Below are 19,554 nucleotides of genomic sequence, written 5' to 3'. Positions count from 1 at the left end.
TAATTGGAGATAAGAGTCTCACCAGGACTTTTCTCCTCAGGCTGGCTCCAAACTAGGATTCTCAGGTGTCAGCCTCCTGAGTAGCTAGGATTACAGGCATGAGCCACCAGAGCCCAGCCAGACTTCTTATTTTTGATAGTGGCCATCCTAGTGAGTGTGAAATGCTGTTTCATTGTGGCTTTTGATTTATATTTCCTTCATAATTAGTTATGCTGAGCATCTCTCATGTGCTCAGTGGCCACTTGTATTTTTTCTTTGAAGAAGTATCTATTCAAAGTGTTTAGTCATTTTGTAAAATGTTGGTTCACGCCTGTAATCCTAGCTATATAGAAGACTGAGATCTGAGGATTATCATTCAAATCCAGCTTGGAAGTAGAGCTGTTGCTCAAGTGGTATAGTGTTAGCCTTGAGTGAAAAAATTCAAGGGGGACAGTGCTTAGACCCTGAGATCAAGCTCCAGTACTGGCACAAAATAAGTAGAATAAAATGTTCTGTTTGGCTGGGCACTGGTAGCTCACACCTGTAATTCTAGCTTCTCAGGAGGCTGAGATCTGAGGATTGTGGTTCAAAGCTAGCCCGGGCAGGAATGTCTGTGAGACTCTTATCTCCAGTTAACCACCAGAAAACTGGAAGTGGCGCTGTGGCTCAGTCTTGAGCTGAAGAGCTGAGAGACAGCACTCAGGCCCAGAGTTCAAGCCCCACAAATGACCAAAAAAAAAAAAAAAAAGTTCTGTCTGGTTTAATATCAGGTATGAAGCCTTTACTCACACACTTTGATATATCCTCTAAACAACTATTTGGGATTTCACAGGTAAAATACCAAGGCTCAGACAGGTTAAAATCACACCTTCAAGGTCACCTTGCTAGTAAATGATGGAGTAGGCAGTCAGACAAGGTGTCTCTCACTTCTAGGTGTGGCTTATAAGCCTGGAGTTCATAGTGCCTCTCACAACTGTGCAGGAGGCTGGAGATCAGGTAAATGCCACAGACCTCTTCCCCAATGTCTAGGGCACGAGGAAGACATCAGCTTGGAAGACAAGAACGTGGAATCTTCCAGTCTTATCCCTGCTTCAATGATTTCACTGTGTGTGTGTGTGTGTGTGTGTGTATGTGTGTGTGTATGTGTGTTTGTGTGTGTGTGTGTGTGAAGGGCTACACCCAGTACACCATCCCTGCTTCAGTTATCTGGGGAGCTTCTTTATTTTTTTCCCAAACAGGATTCTTAGTATAAGGAATTGTTTGCACAGATGTTGGAAGACCAAAAGGGGAAAACCAGGAAGCTGAGTAATCAGATGGATAACTACCAGATGACGCTCCCACCTTTAGGTCGCTGAGAGTAAAAGGAAGGAGTCAAGTTGCTGGAATCTAGGAGTTCGGAGGGGTGGTCCTGCAGGGTGAGGGCACCAATCTGGGAGAGGAAGCTCTGTGAGACTGGTGCTTGACCCTCATGGGAATACAGTGCTCCTGCCCCACCTCCTGCACATCCTTGGAGATCATGTAGTTCAGGAACTTCAATGTGTGGCCTCCATAACAGTGTGGACAGTTGAGGGAGTGCTTTAAAAGATCCTAACACAAGCTAGACTCATTCCTGTAACCCTAGTTATTTAAGAGGCTGAAATCTGAGGATCAGTATTCGAAGTCAGCCCTGACAGAAAAGTCCCTGAGACTCTTTATCTCCATTAAGCACCAAAACAGCTGAAAGTAGAGCTGTAGCTCAAGTGGTGAGGCCTAGCCTTCAATATAAAAGCTCAGGGACAGTACCCAGGCACTGAGTTCAAGTCCCAGGACTGGAATGCTCACACACACACACACACACACACACACACACACACACACACACACACACACACACACACACACACACACACACACACACACACACACACACACACACACACACACACACACAAGTGGTGCCATTAAGACTTAGCAAAGACTCCTCACACCTCACAATCTGGGCCTTGTCTCTCAAGCTTTCTTCTGTGTGTTCTTAGAAGGCTAGTTCACACTCGTTCATTCTCTTTTGGAATTTCTTTCCCCTGTGCCTCAACTCCCTGCACTCTGGTGCTTTACTAATTGTACCTCAGGAATCAACCCACTCTTCTACCTGAATCTGAGCGTATCTGCTTTTTGTGTTTTGTCAGTATTGGGATTGCAGGGTTAAGGCTTGTGTGTGTGTGTGTGGGGGGGGGGGTGTTAACATTTGCTAGGAAAGCTCTTTACCGCTTGAGTCATGCCCCAAATCCTTTTCCTTTTTTCTTTTGTGCTGGTAATGGGGCTTAAACTCAGGGCCTGGGTACTGTCCCTGAACTTTTGTGCTCAAGGCTAGCAGCGCTCTGCTACTTAAGCCATAGCTTCACTTCTGGCTTTTGGGTGTTTAATTGTAGATGAGAGTCTCACAAACTTACCTGCCTGGGCTGGTTTTGAACCTCAATCCTCAGATCTCAGTCTCCTAAGTAGCTGGTATTAAAGGCATGAGCCATCAGCGCTTAGTCCTAGTTTAACTGGATTGAGCTTCTCCTATTTATGCTTCCTGCATAGCTGGAAATACGTTTACATACCATAACACCCATCCTGTTGGTTGAGTTGGGGTCTTGCTAACTTTTTCGCTGAGGCTAACTTTGAACCTCCACCTCCCATATAGTTGGAATCACAAGTGTGAACCACTGCATGCTGCTGAGACTATCTGCTTCCTAAGAGACTGAAGTAACATTTCAGCAGGAAGTTAGGTCATGGCCGTTGGGAGATTCTTCACTACAGACATGGGCACTGATGCTCAGGGAGGCAGAGGATTCATCAGACATCACTGTCCTGCCATCTGGTGGATGGATATGGGGATTATGAACAGTAATGCAGCCTGCCCAGCAAAGAATATTTTGAGAGGATTGGTAAATCACCATCCATTAGTATATATTAAAGCATAATCCAGGGCAGCATACTGCCAGTTACACAAGCTCCCTAGTCAGTTGTGAGAATGAAATCTATCTCATTTAAGTTTTGGCATCTGCAAAGGACATCAATTCTCTTCAGGTGATAAGTTGCAAATGTCACTAAGCAGAACTTTGGAAATACCAAATTTTGGAATTTATAGATGGTAGCTCCAATCTCCCATCTTCAGTCAAGTACAGTACAAAATATAAAATGGAAAATGCCAGAAATAATAAATAAATAAATAAGGTTTAACTTGTGCCTTATTCTGAGTGTTGTGATGGTATTTGGCACCACCCGGTTTCCACCCAGGATATGAGTTTGGTCCTTTGTGCAGCAGATCCACACCACTAGCAATTCAGTTATCAAAGTGGTGGTCAGTGTCACAGATCCTATGTTTAAGGAACCTATATTTTACTTAACCATGTACTCAACATGCCAAGAGTAGTGATTTTAGAATATTATCATTTTGTTATTAGTTATTATTGTTAATCTCTTGCATGGTTTATAAATTAAACTTGATCATAGGTATCTATGCATGGGCAAAAACTATAAGAAAGGTTTATAGGTATCCTCTCTTCCAAATCTAGTTCCCTCAGATAAAGGGGTACTTCTGTACTCATAAGTTCCTGCTTACTTAAAGTAACATATCTCAGACAAGGTTGATTGTACTCACCGACATGTGTTCCTTTTGTTCACTCTTTCACTCCCTCCCTCCCTCCGTCCCTCCCTCCCTCCCTCCTTCCTTCCTTCCTTCCTTCTTTTCTTTGTTTTGGTGCCAGTACTGGGGCTTGAATTTAGAGACTGGGTGTTATCCCATAGCATTTCTCACTTAAGACTGTCACTCTACCACTTGAACCACAGCTCCTGCTTTTTTTTGCCAGTCCTGGGGCTGGAACTCAGGGCCTAGTACTGTCCCTGAGCGTCTTTTGCTCAAAGCTAGCACTCTAGCTTGAACCACAGTGCCACTTCCTGCTTTTTCTGTTTATGTGGTACTAAGGAATCAAACGCAGGGTTTCATGCATGCTAGGCAAGCACTCTACCACTAAGCCACATTCCCAGTCCCATCTCCTGCTTTTTAAAATAAAATATGGTTAATTGGAAGTAAGAGTCTCAAACTTTCCTGCCCTGGCTGGCTTCAAACTGCAGTCTTCAGATCCCAGCTTCCTGGGTAGCTAGTATTTCAGGTGTGCACTACTGATGTCCAGCTTTGCACTGCTTCTTTATTGGAAACTGTGTTCCTGAAATTGGTACAATAAGAGAGATTAGCAGATGCAGGGTAGTTGGGATAGAGAAAGGTGGAAGAGTTCAAGCATCCCTGGAAATCAGTTTTTATGGCAAATATATTAATAGTAGTAGTAGTAGCAGCAGTAGTAGTAATTGCAGTTAACTGTCAGTCAGGAGCAGTTAGGTTTCACTCTGACACTATCTAAGCAAAACTAGATACTTACCAAGGGGGTAAGGACAAATTATGTTAAGAAATACGGCTATACAAACTGAACACAACTTTCCTGAAATGAAAAGCAGGAAACATGGAAAAGGTAGAACATGTTTAAGGGAAAGGCATTGAAGAGGTTAAGGAGGTTGGTCACAGTGAATAGTTCCCCTGGACTTGTTGATTGGTAGAGGAGAAACAGACTTCTCTGGATAGTGGCACAGCTTGGAGCAGGATACCCACACTCAGCAGGACTGCTTGCATCAGGCCTTTAGGGAAAGTTTTGGGTGGCACATTTTTTTTTTATCTCAAAGGGCAGAGAAAGGCTTTATCATTGTACACTTACTTAAGTAACTGCTGCAGGGTGAGGGGTGTCCAGGAGTCAGTCTGCCTCTCACTAAGTTGTGGCTAGAATAAATAGTCAATTTTCTAAGCAGCCTTGAACTTTCTCTGGAAGGTTTTCAGGCGGAAGCCAGTAAGGCTGGAATTAGGGCTGTGTGTTGGTAAAAGCCACACTGCAGTCTAGTGGTTTTGTAGTGATGAGGCTGGAGGGACTACCAAGAGTTCTATAGTTCTCAGCACTAGACATGGGAAAAATCTCAGCCATGAAGAACTACCAAGAGTTCTATAGTTCTCAGCACTAGACATGGGAAAAATCTCAGCCATGAAGTCAGCAGGGGGATCATTCTCTGGAAGCACCACAGGGAGACTCTAGGTTTTTTTTTTTTTTTGCCATCAGAGAGGCTAGATAGGAGCAGGTGAGCCTGGGTAGGATTTATAGCCTAGATATCAGGAGCAAGGCTAAACAATGTGGAGTTGTAGAAACCCGCAGAGAGGCATCCATACATTTGAATTGTGATGGTCAGCAACTATTATAGGTTCTCAGTATCAATTTTTTTGTGTGTGTGTGTGTGCTGGTACTGGGGCTTGAACTACAGGCCTTGTATTTGAGCTCTTTTGTTCCAGGCTGATGCTCTAATCACTTGAACCACAGCTCCACGTATGATTTTTTTGGTGATTAATCAGAGATAAGAGTCTCAGAGACTTTACTTCTTGAGCTGGTTTTGAATCTTGATCCTCAGATCTCAGACACCTGAGTAGCTAGGATTATCTGTGTGAGTAGCTGGTTCCTGGTGTTCAACATTTTTTAAAAATTAATTTGCTTTTGGAGAAAAATTAATTTTGTTACGATAAGCTGTGGATACTATAAAACTCACTATTCTAATCACTTTTTGGCTTTTCAGTTTGAACTCAGGCCCTCAGGTTCTCACTTGGCTTTTTTTTATTCAAGGCTGGTGCTCAACCTCTTTCTTTTTCTTTTTTTTTGGGTCCAGTTGTGGGGCCTGAACTCTGGGCCTGGGTGCTGTCCCTCAGCTCTTTAGCTCAAGGCTAGCTCTCTACCACTTGAGCCACAGCACCACTTCCGGCTTTTTTCTTTTTGCTTATGTGGTGCTGAGGAATTGAACCCAGGGCCTCAGGCATGCAAGGTAAGTGCTCTACCACTGAGCCACCTTCCCAGCCCCTGTTGTTCTACCTCTTGAGCCCCATTTCTACTTCTGGATTTTTGCTGGTTAATTAGAGATTAAAGTCTTATACACTTGTCTTTCTAGGCTGATTTTGAACTATAATAATCAGATCTCATAAATAACTAGGATTATAGACATGAGGTACCTGGCTTCCTTTTTAGTTCTTAATAAAAGTTGTATATAAGATTATTTCTGCATCTCCTTGTTTCTTCCTTTCCTTTTCTACTTGACAAGATTTCTCTCTCTCTCTCTCTCTCTCTCTCTCCCCCTTCCCCCTTCCTTCTTCCCCTCCCTTTCTCCCTTTCTCCCTTTCTCCCTTTCTCCCTTTCTCCCTTTCTCCCTTCCTTCCTTCCTTCCTTCCTTCCTTCCTTCCTTCCTTCCTTCCTTCCTTCCTTTCCTTCCTTCCTTCCTTGTCCTTCTTTCCTACTTTCTTTCTTGTGCCAGTACTGGAGCTTGAACTAAGAGGTTGAACTTAGGGCCTGGGTGCTTCCCTTAGCATTTTTGCTCAAAGTTGGTGCACTACCACATGAACCATTCTCCAGTTGCCAGTTAATTGGAATTAAGAGTCTCACAGATTTATCTACTCAGGCTGGTTTCAACTGTGATCCTCTGATCACAGCCTTCTTTCTATTCTTTGGCAGTCATTTTCCAGTTTCAGCTTGGTAATAACAACCTTGCTGTGGTGAATGTCCACACAATTGTAAGCTTAGATTTTCTCCACTAATGTTTGATGTAGATGACATATTTCTTCCTGTAAACCTGTACTACTTTATCAGTTTCTAAGCTTTATAGTGTTCTTTTGGATGGGCATGGATGGAACACTATACATCAATACAATCTTTTGGGTAGAAGAGGAAGACAGAATCTTCCTGCATCTGTGGGAAGATGCATTGAAATACCTTTACAGGTCTTGCTTTAGTCAAAATCAAAAAGGGCTTGAGCTTCATTTTAGCCATTTTAGTGATGGCCAGAAAAGGGAGGAGGTCTACATATTTCTTGACTAGCTGATTTCAGCATAATGTGTCATTAAAGGTTGTCCATTCATGTGATACAGCTGAATAGCATTCCTTTATTTGCATAGACCATCACACCTTGATTCCACATTCATCTGCTCACTGATGGGCACTTGGGTTCTTTCACCCTTTGGCTGCTCCATAACATGATTTACGTGTTTTTGTTTGAGGGTCTACTTTAGATTCATATGGGTATATATCCAGAAGTTCAATTTCTGGATGTTGTGGTGTGCTAGTCGGCTGTTGTATTGTTGTGACAGACACCCAAGAGCAACAATTTAAAGGAGGACATACTTTGGATTACAATTTCAGCGGTTTCAATCCATAGTAGGCTAGCTCCATTTCTGTGGGCCTGTGGTAAGGCAGGCCGTCATAGTGGTGGGAACAGGAAGCAGAGGGGGATGTTCACCTGGAAGCAAGAGGCCTGGGATGAGTTATAGTCCCCATGGACAGGCCCCAGTGACCAAGTTTCTCCAGTGAGACATTACCTCCACAAGTTTCCACCATCTCCTAATTATGCCATTAAATTAGCCACTGATGAAACCAGAGTCCTAAGGATCTAGTCACTTCCTAATCTTTAACCTTTAACTTGTGAGATTTTTGGAGGATATTTTATGTCAAAACCATGACTTCACAGACTTTTCTGCCCAGCCTGGCTTTGAATCACAATCCTCAGGAGCTACAGCACCCAGCACCATTTTATGTTAACATGCTCTCATACTCAAAGAATCTGGTAGAAGTGCCAGCTGCAAACTGTTGTCAGAAGGATTGCCACAATGATTGAAACTAGGTTATTTTCCCATTCAGTTTGAATGAATTTTGAATATAGTTTTGATTATAAAGTATTTCACACATGTTGAAGCCTTTAGAAAATATGACACCCACACACCTGTCACATAGGTGCAGCAGAGGTTAATGCTTTTGTCACATTTGCTTTTTGATTCCTCTACTTAAAAATGAAACATTGAACTGGGCATTGGTTACTCATGCCCATAGTCTTAGCTCCTCAATAGGCTAATATCTAAGGAATAAAATTTGAAGCCAGCGCAGGCAGGCAAGTCTATGAGATGTTTATCTTTAATTAGCCATTAAAAAGTTAAGAGTAGAGCAGTGATTCAAGTGGCAGAGTGCCAGCCTTGAGCAAAAAAAGCTAAAGAACAGTGGCCCTGGGTTCAAGCCTTAGCATGCACACATGCAAGCATACACACACACACACACACACACACACACACACACACTCACTCACTCTACAGGCTTAATCTGACAAGTAGACACATAGTAGATATTATGGACTAAGAGTAAAGAAATGGAGTCAGGCATTGGTGGCTCATGCCTGTAATCCTAGCTACTCAGGAGGCTGAAATCTGTGCATCGGAGTTCAAAGCCAACCCAGGCAGAAAAGTCTGTGAGACTTTTATTTGCAATTAACCACCTAAAAACCAAAAGTGGATCTGTGGCTCAAAGGGCTAGAACACTAGCCATGAGCAAAAAAGCTAAGGGACAACACTCAGTCCTGAATTCAATACCCACAACCAACAAAGAAAAAAAAAAGTAAAGAAATAGCGACAGACTGCATCTATTAGTAGGTGGCTGGGTAAATAAGTTCCAGAAGTCTATACTGTGGTATAGTTGTTGAAATAGGTCTCTTTAAATGGTAATGGGGCGGTCAAGGAAGATGAAGAGCAGTAATAGTGGAATTACTGTGTGTGTGTGTGTGTGTGTGTTTTGTGGGTGTGTGTGTGGGGGTTCCGGTCGTGGGGCCTGAACTCTGGGCCTGGGCGCTGTCCCTCAGCTCTTCAGCTCAAGGCTAGCACTCTACCACTTCAGCCACAGCGCCACTTCCAGCTTTTTTTCCTTTTTGCTTATGTGGTGCTGAGGAATCGAACCCAGGGCCTCATGCATGCAAGGCAAGTGCTCTACCACTGAGCCACCTTCCCAGCCCCAGTTAAAGACAATTTAAAGGCATCAGTAGCTCATGTCTGTCATCCTAGCTATGCAGAAGACTGAGACAGAAAAAGGTCTATGAGATTACATCTCAAAGGAAAAAGCAAAACCCAGAACTAGAGGCATGGCTGAAGTAATAGAGTGACAGCTGTGAGCAAAAAAGCTAAGTAGGAGTAAGAGGCCCTGAGTTCAAGTCTCAGTACTGGCACACAGTAAAAGGTCTGGAGGTATGGTTCAGTGGTAGAGCACCTGCCTAGGAAGTGCAAGGTCCTGAGTTCAAACACTAGTACCAGAGGGAGGGAAGGGAGGGCAAGAAGGAAGGAAGAAAAGGAAGGAAGGAAAGAAAAGAGGGAGAAAGGGGAAAGATGAAGGGAAGAAATTCAAGGGGAGATGAAATAGAGAAGATGCATACTGGGATGGGAGAGGAGTTAACATGGATACTGCAGTTGGATAAGAGAAATAGCTTCCAGTGATCTAGAGCATGACAAGGTAACTATGCTTGATAACAATTAATCGAATATTTCAGAATAGCTGGCAGAAAGGATTCTGAATGACATCTGAAAGAAACTATGTACATTTGAAGTGATAGATATGCCAATTATCCTTATCTGTTGATTATACTTTGTTTATATGTGCTTTGTTTATATATGCCACACTGTATTCCCTAAGTATGTATAGTTACTATGTATCAGTTAGACACAAAAATAAAATTAGCAACAAAGGCATCACTTATCAAGAGGGTATTAAAAATCTACTCTGATGATATTTGACATAGTTTATAATATTTATATTTGATGTATTTGTAGATATAAATTTACATCCACATTCTTTTGTTTTGGTTTTTTGTTGGTTGTGGGGCTTGAACTCTGGGCCTACATGCTGTCCCTCAACTCTTCAGCTCAAGGCTAGTGCTCTACCACTTGAGCCACACAGCACCACTTCCAGCTTTTCCTGTTTATGTGATGTTGAGGAATCGAACCCAGGGCCTCATGCATGCGAGGCAAGCATGCTACTACTGAGCCACCTTCCCAGCCCTATACCCACATTCTTTCTCCTTGTTCTAGCAATCTGTTTTTCTGTCTTGTTTCCTTTTGCCTATCATTAAATGACTACCATTAAAGGCCTGACTGAATACACTCCAATATCTCAGTGTATACAAGCAGTAGAGTAATTGGAACTACAAAAAGGAATGAGAAATACCTTTGTGATCTATAGGTTATGTGTTTTTATATGGACAGATGTATATAGGGTATGTTTCATTTTTTTTAAGAGTGAATGGAATGGGTATGAATATTTTATGTATTTTCCTTATGTTGAAAATGGAAGAACCATAAAATTGAAAAAAAAAGGGTAATTATGGATAAGGAAGGAAACTGGGCAAAGGTTATTAGAACAGAAATAGGATTTTTGTGAACGTGTGAATTTTACTTTTTTTTTGTTGTTGTTGGTCCTGGGGCTTGAAGTCAGGGCCTGGGTGGTATCCCTGAGCTTCTTTGTGCTTAAGGCTAGCACTCTACCACTTGAGCCACTACCAGCTTTTTCTGAGTAGTTTATTGGAGATAAGAGTCTCATGGGGAGCTGGGAATGTGGCTTAATGGTAGAGTGTTTGCCTAGCATACAGGAAGCCCTGTACCACATAAACAGGAAAAACCTGAAGTGGTGCTGTGGCTTAAGTGGTAGAGCACTAGCCTTGAACAAAAGAAGCTCAGGGAAAATATCCAGGCCCTGTGTTCAAGCCCCAGGACTGGCAAAACAAAAAAGAATTTCATGGACTTTCCTGCCCAGGCTGGCTTCAAACAGCAATCCTCAGGTCTCAGCCTCTTGAGTAGCTAGGATTACAGGTGTGAGCCATGGGCACCTGGCTTGAATTTTACTTTTGACATCATGAAAAAATGTTTACCAAATTATGAAACAAAAAAAATGAGCCAAGTGCCAGTGGTTCATGCCTGTAATCCTAACTACCTAGAGGCTGAGACCTGAGGATGGCAGTTCAAAGTCAGCTAGGGCAGATAAGTCTGTGAGATTCTTTATTGCCAACAAACAAGCTGTAAGTGGTGCTGTGACTCAAGTGGTAGAGCAAAAGAAGCTCACAAAAGTGCCCACGCCCAGAGTTCAAGCCCCAGGACTGGCACACACAAAAAAGCAATTCTACTGAGAAGGATAGCTCATGCCTAGAATCCTAGGACTTGGGATGTTGAAGCAGGAGGATTATGAATTCAAGGCCAGTGAAGTCCTGTCTTATAAGACAGAAAGCAGAGGGAAAAAATCTCAATAATTTTAAAGGAAAATGAAACAAATGAACTTGTTTAGTTCCTTATGACTAGTGTGATAAATGACTGCAAACTTGATGACTTACAAGGGTACATATTTTTTGACAGTTCTGGAGGCCAGCCCATTGAAATCAGTTTCACTGACTCCACCTCAAGATCTTAGGGGTGGTACTCCCTCTAGTGGCTCATGCATTGAAATCCATTCCTTGACTCTTCCCTTTTTTGGAGTTCTTGGCTTAGGACTCCAGTCTTGGACTCAGTAGCCACATTATCTTTTCTTAATTTAATCTTCTCTTCTCTATTAAGGCACTTGTGATTTCACTTAGGGATCCCCTATAATCCAAGGTACAACCCTATGGAAAGATTTCTAATTATTTACACATTACTTTTGCTCAAAGTAACAATCACAGTCTCTAAGGTTTAGGATCTGGAGGCCAGCTAAGTTGACTAGACCCCTTCTCAAGTAAGAGCTAGACAATGTATTTGCTGTCCTAGTGAAGACAGGCTGGAAAGTGACACCTTATCTCACAAATAACCAGCATAGAAAAGGGTTGGAAGCCAAGCACTGGCGGCTTACGCCTGTAATCCTAGCTACTCAGGAGGCTGAGATTTGAGGAACATGGTTCAAAGCCAGCCCAGGCAGGAAAATATGTGAGACTTTTATCTCCAATCAATCTATTAACTGGAAGTGGAGCTGTGGCTCCAAGTGGTAGAGTGTTAACCTTGAACAAAACAGCTTAGAGACAGAGCCCAGGTCCTGAGCGCAAGCCCCACAAACACCACCAACAAAAAATAATATAAATGAGTAGGTATATTTGATATAATTAAGAATTTGGCTTTCTACTAAATGAGAATAGAGATACACATGAAAGACTGATAACACGTTAAAAATCCCGAGGTCTTGAATTTGGATTGGAAGTATCAGTTTGGACTCTAGTTCTATTTGGAAAAGTATTGAAACGCCATTGTTTGGTAGTGATGAACTCCACCAGCACCTGTGTCCTCTAAGTATCAGCTCCCACTAAAATGAGCCAGAGTCTCCTGAGGCAATAGTTCAATGAAGGTCTCAGGCAAGAAATGAGCATGATGAACCTGGTATATGTGGTCATTTCAGAAAACATCAGAGACAACCAGAGTTATGTCCAAGGGTAAGGAACCAACAAGTCAATTTCTCTTTCTGTTTCTTTTTCTTTTTCTTGAACTCTGGGCCTGGGCGCTGTCCCTCAGCTCTTCAGCTCAAGGCCAGCACTCTACCACTGAGCCACCTTCCCAGCTCCTGGTGAGATTCTTATCTCCAGTTAATCACAGAAAAAGCTGGAAATGGTGCTGTGGCTCAATGTGGTAGAGCTCCAGCATTGAGCAAAAATTGCCCAGGGACAGTACCCAGGCGCAGGTCCGGCAAAACAATAAAATAAACCCTGTCTCTACCGCTCAAATTTGTAGTCATGAGATAAACCCAACCTCCCGTGCGAACCCACGGCCACCTGAAGTAGAGTGCGGGCCACCGAGGCCGGGAGAGTAACAAGTGATCTACGGCCGCGCCTAGGTGCGGACTTGGCCGCAGCGCACGCCGAGTGACAGCTCACTTCCCAGACGCGTGCTGAGGAGGGCGGGGCCACAATGGTCCGCAGTGCGCCTGCGCCACTCAGGCGCAGCCCCGCTAGCGCTCCAGGCCCCGCCCAATATTCCATAAAGCGCTTTGGAGCCGGAGCTGGGCGGCGACGCAGGGGGATAGTTCGGAAGGGTAGCTTTCCCTTTTCAGGACGTTTTGAACGGGATTAAGAGCCGGGTTCTGTCTTGTGGGTCACTTCACACTCTAGTCTGTCCTAAGGTCGTGCTCAGGAGCGGGGACGGACGTCACCATGCCCAGTGCGCAGACTCGCTGCCTTTGGAGGGGGGCGTGGAAGGCGTGGGCTGGGGTGTAGGAGGAAGGGGTTCGTGGCTGGGGGTGTGTGTGTAGGAAAAGGGGAGTCATGGCCGGAGGCAGAGGCTCAAGGCTGGGAGAGCAGAAAGAGGGGGTTCATGGTTAGGAATGAAAAGGGATTCACTGCCGAGGAGAAGCTGCCCTCTTTGCACACTGGTTTGAGGGAAGGGTTGAGGTTAGAGGAAGCACACACCTGTTAGGGGCCAAAGGTGAACAGGACCCACGTCCCCGCTCCCAGACTTTGGTCAAAGCAGAACAGCCGCCACCCCACTCGAACCTGGTCGGATAAGCCTCTCATGGTCCTGTGAGCAATTAACTTTCACCCTGGTTTAAGACCGAAGCACGGTCATGGAAAGGTGGAAAGAGGGTGGCAGTGCACAGGGCCTTTTTTTTCCCTTTTGCCAGTCCTGAGGCTTGAACTGGGCCTGCGCGCGTCCCTGAGCTTCAAAGCTAGCACTCTACCACTTGAGCCACAGTGACACTTCCAGCTTTTTCTCTTTATGTGGTATTGAAGAATCGAACCCAATGAAACCACATTCCCAGCCCCACATGGCTCTCTTGAACAGAAGGATCATTCTCAATTTCAGTTGGGCCTCTCTTCTCTTCTACTTCCACGAGTCAAAATCTCTTGGTCAACTTTTATTTCATGACCTTGCCTCTTCCTCTCTAGAGTCTCCCTTAGAAGTGTTATTCCAGCTAGCTAAGTATTTTAAGTTTTGAAGTCATTTTGTGGTTGGTTCTGTTGTAGTGTAAAAACAACCATTGGCAATATTTAAACAAATGGATGTGATTGCCAACAAAACTTTTTTGGCATTAAAATTTGAATTTCATGTGTCTCCATTTGAAAATGTACAAATCGTTTTTTAGCTCAGGCTGCTAGCCAGCACAGATTTGCCAACTACGGGTAGAAAAACAAGTGTTCATCTGTATCTTGGGAATTCAGGGGGATGGGTGCTGGTGAAAATAAGAGTTCATGGCCTGCTTCTCTACATCTGGGAGAGTGTAGGACTACTATTAGACTATTTGACCTCTCACTTTGGTGTAATACAAAATACTGGTTTGTGGGGATTCTGCCAAGGTAGGTAGAGTGCCTGTGGGTTTTCCCTCTTCCAGCTCTTCAAAGTCCTATTGTGCTCTGACAGACAGGACAAAATGTCTATCATGCACTTTGTAGTTGGGTCTTTTCTTCTAGTTTTCACAATATTAATACTGCTCATTTCTTTACTATATGTTTTTAAAGTTAAGTTTCACCCATGATCATTGTTCTGGAAAAGAGAAGTTACCTGGGTCATTCCTTTTTCATTATGGGGAAGCATATAGGCTGTGTGTATAAATGCTTTTAACCATAAAGTACTCTACAAATGTTTAATAAAGCAAACATGTAATATCCTTTTTCTCTTTTTGTTGGTTTTGGAGTTTGAACTCAGAGCCCTAAGCTTGCTAAGCAGGTGTTCTACCAGTTTCTTGCTGGTTTAAAATAGCTTTTAAGATAGGCCCTCAAGGGCTGGGAAGGTGGCTCAGTGGTACAGTGCTTGCCTTGCATGCATGAGGCCCTGGGTTCAATTCCTCAGCACCACATAAGCAGAAAAAGCCGGAGGTGGCGCTGTGGTTCAAGTGGTAGAGTGCTAGCCTTGAGCTGAAGAGCTAAGGGATAGCTCCTAGGCCCAGAGTTCAGACCCCATGACCGACAAAAAAAAGATAGAACTTCACCTACTGCCTGGATGTTCACTTGGACAATGACCGGCCTATTTTAGGCTTTCCCTAGTTGCTAGGATGACAGGTGCATACTGCTATGTCCAGCTTTTATCTGTTCTGGCTCACAGCTGATAATACTTTATTCTAGGGAGTTTTTTTGTTTTTTTTGTTTTGTCAGTCATGGGGCTTGAACTCTGGGCCTGGGTGGGTGCTGTCCCTGAGCTCTTCAGCTCAACGCCAGTGCTCTACCACTTGAGCTATAATGCCACTTCTGGTTTTCCAGTGGTAAATTGGAGATAAGAGTCTCACAAACTTTCCTGCCTGGGCTGGCTTTGAACCACAATCCTCAGATCTCAGCATCCTGAGTAGCTAGGATTACAGGCGTGAGCCACTGACACCTTGCTGGGAGAAGTTATCTTTATAGAATACTATGTATTTCCCTGGTGAACATTCATCCTTATTGTGTATTGCTTGGTGAATCCTCTCCATCACTGCTTTGTTCTGAGTCCAGAAAGGAAAGGATCATTCAGTATTCTTCCTAGCATCCTCGATCACCTTCATAATAGTGCTAGAATTCCCTTAGTAGCTAGAGCTTCCTAGATCCTAGGAAGTTCAGTACATATAGTTTTAATCATGTCCAGTAGGCAAGATTATCCATTCATTTCAACTTCTGGATACAGACCTTATTTTGGTATGGCCTAAAATTGTTCTCTCTAGGCACCAACCAGGTAACTTTGTAGTAAAATCAATAGTACCAGTAATTTTTGGTGAGGATGATGGCTTCTAGCTTCTCTGTCAGTTAAAATTAAAAAGAGGTTTTAAGTAAAAGCAATTCAGTGTAGATTAAGCCACTTAATGTGCCTGTGAGATTGTTCCAGAAGATCACTGACTATGGTTCTGAAATCTGAGAAAGATCTGAATGGGAGACCAGAAACTGGCAGGGGGAGTTGTACCCTGCCAATTTACACATTAAACTGTATACATCTATAAACTGAATTGAAGACTATGGGAGAGAAGACAAAAACAGACAAAAGACTCAATTTTCTAATCTCATAAAAATATATAGTTTCATAAAAGTGTAGGTGCACACTGTTGTACTCAGAACAAGAATTCAACTAAATGCTGGAAAGTCTGGGTTCCATTTCTTTCTTTTTTTTTTTTTTTTTTAAGATGATCGTGGGGCTTGAACTCTAGGCCTGGGCACTGTCTCTCAGCTCTTCAGCTCAAGGCTAGCACTCTTACCACTTGAGGCACAGCACCACTTCTGGATTTCTGGTGGTTCATTGGAGATAAGAGTCTCACAGACTTCCCTGCCTGAGCTGGCTTTGACCATGATTCTCAGATCTCAGCCTCCTGAGTAGCTAGGATTACAGGCGTGAGTCACTGGTACCTGGCTCTATTTCTTTTTCTTGCCAGTCCTGGATCTTGAACACAGGTCCTGGGCACTGTCACTGAGCTTCTTTTTGCTCAAAGCTAGCATTCACCACTTGAGACACAGTGCCACTTCTGGCTTTTTTGGTTTATGTGGTACTGAGGAATTGAACCCAGGACTTCATGCATGCTAGGCAAGCACTCTACTACTAAGGCACATTCCCAGTCCTAGAGTAAATATAGTAAATATAGTAAAATTCACTATATATGTCCAGGCAAGACACTTGAACAGCATGGGTTTCACTGTCTCCATCCATAGAGTAGAATACTAGATGTTGCTTACAGGTATATATATACACACACACACACACACACACACACACACACATATATATATATATATATATATATATATATATATCAGGGTGTGTCATTTTAGATGATTACAGTATTCTAAAGGGTTAATAAGTAGTGGGAAATATAGAGTTGTGGGGAAAATAACAGAAATAGAGGATGAAGATAGGTTTTAGAGGACACATGCAAGGGAATACAAGACAAAGATGAAACATAATGGCCCTGAAGGTTTAAAAACCAAATAAAACTGAAGTGAAACAAAACAAAACCTCATACTTAGATTTGCAAGTAACAGAGCCTCAAGACTGGAGTACAAGAAACCAGGCATAAGGAATGTGATGGTAGGAGCCCAGGGATAGAGCTCAGTGGAAGAGCACTTCGCTAATGACTTAGATGCCCTGGGTTAGAACACCAGCATGGCAAAAAAAAAAAAAAAAAAAAAAGTTGGATGAAGCCGGGCGCTGGTGGCTCACACCTGTAATCCTAGCTACTCAGGAGGCTGAGATCTGAGGATCACAGTTCAAAGCCAGCCCGGGCAGGAAAATCCGTGAAACACTTATCTCCAATAAACCACCAGAAAACTGGAAGTAGCACTGTAGCTCAAGTGGTAGAGTGCTAGCCTTGAGCTGAAGAGCTGAGGGACAGCGCTCAGGCCCAGAGTTCAAGTCCCATGACTGACAAAAAAAAATTGGATGAGAGATGGTCAGCATAAATTTATCAAGACATGAATAAGTAGAATTTAGTAGAAAAAATATATCTAGTTGCTCTGCCTCTTCCATTTAACCCACTGAAGATTTGTTTACAAACCATTCCCTTTGTAAAAGGTATGTGATTGTGACAGACCTTTTGTGGTTACATTTGCTCCTTTTTTTTTTTTTTTTTGGGTCTGGTGGTGGGGCCTGAACTCTGGGCCTGGGCGCTGCCCCTCAGCTCTTCAGCTCAAGGCTAGCGCTCTACCAATTGAGCCACAGCACCACTTACGGCTTTTTTCTTTTTGCTTATGTGGTGCTGAGGAATCGAACCCAGGGCCTCATGCATGCAAGGCAAGCACTCTACCACTGAGCCACCTTCTTAGCCCCCATTTGCTCCTTTCTACTACACATTTATTCCTTTTAGTTTGTATGCTTAATAAGACCTAGAGGTTTGCTCCCAAAAGTTTATGTTTTGGCCTGGGAATGTGGCTTAGTGGTAGAGTGTTTGCCTAGCATACATGAAGCCCTTAGTACCACACAGAAAAAGCCGGAAGTGGCACTGTGGCTCAAGTGGTAGAGTGCCAGCTTTGAGCAATAGAAGCTCAGGAACAGTGCCCAAGCCCTGAGTTATGTCCTGCATTACAGAGACATTATGTAACCAAGAATATGACTGCAGAAAATTTCCTTCTTATGGAAGGAAAACATTTGCTTGTGCTACTCCAGTGACAATGAGCCTGGTATCAGGACAGTGGATTCTAAATAGCTACAGAGAAAAAGCTAGGAGTTTCTAGAGAATTTTTTTTTTTTTTAAATTCCATGTTTGGGGCATTGGAAGTTCCTTGAGATATGTTGTGTCAGAAGGCAATTATGTCTCCAAAGACTGGCGAGGAAATATCAAAAGAACATAAGAGCTACTTGGAGGATTCCAACTAGAAAAATTTGGGACAACTTAAACATCAGAAAGAAGGATCAATCATAACTGACCACCACACTGAACAATTTGTCATTACTGCATATGACACCAAATACCTCATATGTCCACTATCCTAAATGGATAGTTAATGGAAAAGGCCTCTAGTATATTCCTGGCTAACAAAGAAAAGTTCTTCCTTACATAAGAATACCATTCAAATGCAGAAAAAATGATAGAATTAGAAAATCACTATATTGCAAATCTTGATGAAAATGAGTCAGGCAAGGATTACTGCTAGGTATTAATATGATGATGTGAAAAATAAAGCTGCACAAGTGTCGCTTTACATTCTGACACTTCAATTAATTCAACTGGAAAAACTATATTTACCCAGGAAAGATGTGGTTACTGCCTCAACTGAATAATTAAATGCCATATTGACATTCAACCTGTTATTGAGTCTTGATACAAAATTAAATGTATTTGTGAAGTGTTTTCATTCGTGTGTGTGTGTGTGTGTGTGTGTGTGTGTGTGTGTGTGTGTGTACTAGGGATTAAACTCAGGACTAGGTAGTGTCCCATAGCTTTTTTACTCAAGGCTGGCAATCTATCACTTGAGCCACTGCTCTACTTGCAGCTTCTTTTGGTGGTTAATTGAAGATAGGAGTTTCACAGACTTTCCTGCGAGGGCTAGATTCAAACCTCAATTTTCAGGTCTCAGACTCCTCAGTAACTAGGATTACAGGCATGAGACAATGATGTCTAGAAAGTGTTTCTGTTAAAAGGGTTTACCTGTTACAGGAGGTATATTGGAAAGATTCAGGTTTGAGGCCAACCCTGGAAAAAAGTTATTGAGACTCTCTTCTTAACAAATAAGCTGGGCATAATAGTATGAGTTTGTGTTCTCAGATACCTAGGAAGATTGTGGTCTGAGGCTGGCCCAGTATCATCTTATGATGCTAACTCAAAACTAAGCTGGGGGTGGAGCATTGGTGGCTCATGCCTATAATCCTAGCTACTCAGGAGGCTGAGACCTGAGGATCAAGGTTCAAAGCCATCCTGGGCAGGAAAGTTTGTGAGACTCATATCTCCAGTAAACCACTCAGAAAAAACCTGGAAGTGGTGCTGTGGATCAAGTGGTAGAGTGCTAGTTCTGAGCTGAAGAGCTTAGGGACAGCACCTAGGCCCAGAGTTCAGGCCCCTGACTGACAAAAAGACAGACAAACAAAAAAACTGGGGGAAGTGGTAGAGTGCCTCCCTAGCAAATTTGAGGCCCTGAGTCTAAACTCAAGTATTATACATACACACACAAGTGTTTATCCTCAACCCAATCAAGCCCTTGACCTTAACTTCTAGTTTATAGAAACCTCAGGAAATGTAATAACACCCCACATTTAAATCACAGGGAAGCAATCAGTTAAATCCTCAGAGATATTCCACAAGACAAATGACAAGCTCTCTGAAAACAGTTGAGAAAGTGAAGGTGGTA

This window comes from Dipodomys merriami, unplaced genomic scaffold (genome assembly GCF_024711535.1).
Source record: "Dipodomys merriami isolate MVZ:Mamm:240054 unplaced genomic scaffold, mDipMer1.0.p SCAF_19, whole genome shotgun sequence".
Taxonomy (NCBI): domain Eukaryota; kingdom Metazoa; phylum Chordata; class Mammalia; order Rodentia; family Heteromyidae; genus Dipodomys; species Dipodomys merriami.
The sequence above is the reverse complement of the archived record's forward strand: the minus strand, read 5'-3'. Positions refer to the sequence as shown.